The following is a 4,041-nucleotide window of genomic DNA, read 5'->3' as shown; positions in this document are numbered from 1 at the left end:
CTATTTGAAATTTCTAATATCAAAGTTAATTTCACACATGTATCAAAGTCATTAGGTTAAAAAAGACTATATGTTTGTATGTACTTAAAAGCTTACAATGTAATTAAATATGTATTATCTCATTCATTTCTAACGTTAGAGATATCTTTAGTGGTAGGGTTTACAACACAAGAGGAAATCTTATTTTAGATGAGATTTTCATTTAATTAAGTCAGAATTGTGTGCTTTTTGTAAAAGCAGATCCTAACTTCTGAATTTTCTATGAATTCCAAACATCTTTCTCTCCTAAGGTTGTATTTAAATCATGCCCACTTGAAATATATAGTAGACATTTTAGTTTATGAACCAATTAATCTTAAATTTTTCTGAAAAGTTCATAATAAGACCAAAGTGAACAATTATTTATATATAATATGTATATGTGTATTTTTTAAATACTTCCTTGCCAAAATAGTTTCTTTTGAAAAGGATTAATGTTTTTCTCAAGGGTTGTCATATTGTAATACTTTATTCAAATTGATTATAGTAGATTGGTGGATACAGAAATATTGGTTGAAGTGCCCCTATTAATCTATCTGCTGTTCCAAAGCAAAGAAATATTGGAGATATTTTAATTCTAGTCCCTTGATCATTTAAGTCATAAGCATATTTCTCACTAGATGTTAAGCATGTAAATAAATGTTGAGCAGGAATCTGAGGTATGTGTTTGAGCTACCTTAACATTCTCTATATGACCACAATATTTGGACATTTAGGGTCTTGAAGAAAAATTGGATCTTAGCCTAGAAAATACCTATCTGTTTGACTCTCAACAGACTTGCCTTTTTTTGCATCATGACATCCTAGGCCAAAATTTCTGAGAGTTTTGTTAATTGGTTTTAATTTTACTACACACTTTTATGATTGTATTTTTAATTTTGCTGTTGTTATTTTGTTGGATTGTTTTAACAAGAGATGGAAGTATAACAATACAAGAAAATAAGACTTTTCTTTAACAAAGTAAAAAAAAAATCTTATAATGTATTAGAGAAAGGAGTGTGTGTGTGTGTGTGTGTGTGTGTGTGTGTGTGTGTGTGTGTGTTGTGTGTGTATGGAATGGATGACCTAACTTTGTCTCTGGAGAATAACGATTTCTGTAGAAGACAAAGGTTGATGTCAAGTGTCTTCCTTAGTCACTCCCCACATTATTTTTTAAAGATGAAGACTCAAACTGAACCTAGAACTCACCTCCTGACTCCACTGGCTTGTGAGGGAGCATCTAGTAATCACCTATTTCTCCCCCACTCTCAAAAATGCTGGGTTATAGAATTACAGGAGTGTGAGAGATCTGAACTCAGTTCATCATGACTGAACTGCAAGCATTTTACCAATTGAGTCGAGAGTTTTATGAATTTTAAACATTAAAAAGTGCATTTGTACACTCTAAATATTTTTGAGCTGTCATTCTTGACCAGAGATAATCAAATAGGAGTCAGAAGCCTCAATGACATTGTGATTTTTAACTTTAATTTAATATTAAGTGCAAAGTATTTTCTGTAAAATGATACATTTCTTACAGAAAATGATCAGCATGAGTGTGATCTGATGAGCATGACCCTGTCGTGGAGCTCTGCAAACTGATACGTTTACATAAACCACATTTCACAGACTTGAAGCACAGTTGAGATGACCTTGGAGAAACTCCTTATGATCGTTTGTGTTTCTTTCTTTCTTTTTTTTTTCAGATGAAATAATTAATTTTTTTTTCATTTTTCTTTATTAAGAAACTTTCTACTCACTCCAATGCTATCCACAGACTCCCCATCCTCCCTCCTTTCACACCCCAGGCCTCTTTCCCAAGCCACCATGCATCCCCACATCCCCCAAATCGAGGTCTCCCATGGGGAGTCAGCAGAGCCCAGCACACTGAGCCTAGGCAGGTCCAAGCCCCTTCCTACTGCACCAAGCCTGTGCAAGGTGTCACACCACGGGCACCAGATTCCAGAAGCCTGCCCAAAGACCAGGGACAGATCCTGATCCCCCTGCCTGGGCGTCCCCCAAACGGTTCGAGGCAAACAACCATCTTCTGTATCCAGAGGGCCTAGTCCAGTCTCATGAGGGCTCCACAGCCACCAGTCCACCGTTCATGAGCTTCCACTAGTGTGGCCGGTCCTCTCTGCACGTCCTCCCATCATGATCTTGATGTCCCTCACCTGCAGTATCTCTTCTGTCTCTCATCAATTGGATTCCCGAAGCTCAGCCTGGTGCCTGGTCATGGATCTCTGTATCTGCCTCCGTCTGTCACTAGACAAAGGCTCTATGATGACAGCTAGGTTATTTGCTAGGCTGGTCACCAGAGTAGACCAGTCCAGGCACCCTCTGGGCCACTGCCAGCAGACCTAGCACCCTACCTCTTTCTATTCCCATGACGTCATCCTTATTTATCATGGTATCTCCCTCCCTGTCCTCCCACTCTGTCCCTGTTCCAGCTTGACCCTCCCATTTCCTTTGTTCTCATCCCCCACTCCTCACCCTCTGCCACCCTCACCCCTCCATCGCCCAACCCCCCACCCCCGCAGCCACCCAGCACACTTACATAGATCTCGTCTACTTCTCCTTCACAGGATCATCCATGTGTCCCTCCTAGGGTCTTTTCCTGTTAGCTAGCCTCTCTGGAGTTGTGGATTGCAGTCTGGTCATCCTTTCCCTCCCATTTAGTATCCACTTATGAGTGAGTAGATACTACATTTATCCTTCTGAGTCTGGGTTACCTCACTCAAGATGATAATTTGTAGATCCATCCATTTGCCTGTAAATTTCATGATATCATTGTTTTCTACTGCCAAGTAGTACCCCATTGTGTATATGTGCCATATATTCTTTATCCATTCTTCAGTTGAGGGGCATCTAGGTTGTTTCCAGGTTCTTGCTATTAAGAATAATGCTGATATGAACATAGTTGAGCATGTGTCCTTGTGGTAACATTGAGAATTCCTTGGGTATATGCCAAGAGTGGTATAACTGGGTCTTGAGGAAGACTTATTCCAAATTTTCTGAGAAACCACCATACTAATTTCCAGAGTGGCTGTACAAGCTTGCATTCCCACCAGTAGTGGAGGAGAGTACCCCTTTATCTACATCCTCTCCAGCATAAGCTGTCTTCAGTGTTTTTTATCTTAGCCATTCTGACAGGTATAAGATGGTATCTCAGAGTTGTTTTGATTTGCATTTCCCTGATGACTAAGGAAGTTGAGCAATTCCTTAAATGCCTTTCAGCCATTTGAGATTCTTCTATTGAGAATTCTCAGTTAAGCTATGTAGCCCATTTTTTTTTTTTTTTTAAAGTGGATTGTTCAGTATTCTGATGTCTAGCTTTTTGAGTTCTTTATATATTTTGGAGATCAGCCCTCTGTCAGATATGGAGTAGGTGAAGATCTTTTCCCATTCTGTAGGCTGTTGTTTGGTCTTATTGACCATAGCCTTTGCTCTACAAAAGCTTCTCAGTTTCAGGAGGTCCCATTTATTAATTGGCGTTCTCAGTGTCTATGCTACTGGTGTTATATTTAGGAAGTCATCTCTTGTGCTGATTCATTCCAGACTACTTCCTACTTTCTCTTCTATCAAGTTCAGTGTAACTGGATTTATGTTGAGGTCTTTGATCCACTTGGTCTTGAATTTCATGCATGGCAACAGATATGAATCTATTTGCAATCTTCTGCATGTTGCCATCCAGTTATGCCAGCACCATTTGTTGAAGATGCTTTCTTTTTTCCATGAAAGCATCTTGTTTGTATTTCTAATGTTGAATATTTTTTAAACCAGAAGAAGGTGTTACATATTATTTGGGTATAAAAATGTATTTTAGTAGATTCTCCTTACTTGTTATTTCTCCTAAATCTTGGGTCTCCTGATCCTACTTTATAACCTACATCCACTCCTGTCTCTTTTCCACATTCATGTCATATATTTCCAGTTGTCTACACCCCTATCTATTCTTATCACCTCTCTTGGTTTCTTTTCCATTTTTTTTATGTATTACTCACACAAACATACATACACACA

The sequence above is a fragment of the Onychomys torridus genome, chromosome 14 (genome assembly GCF_903995425.1).
Source record: "Onychomys torridus chromosome 14, mOncTor1.1, whole genome shotgun sequence".
NCBI lineage: Eukaryota > Metazoa > Chordata > Mammalia > Rodentia > Cricetidae > Onychomys > Onychomys torridus.
Note: the sequence above shows the minus strand (reverse complement) of the source record.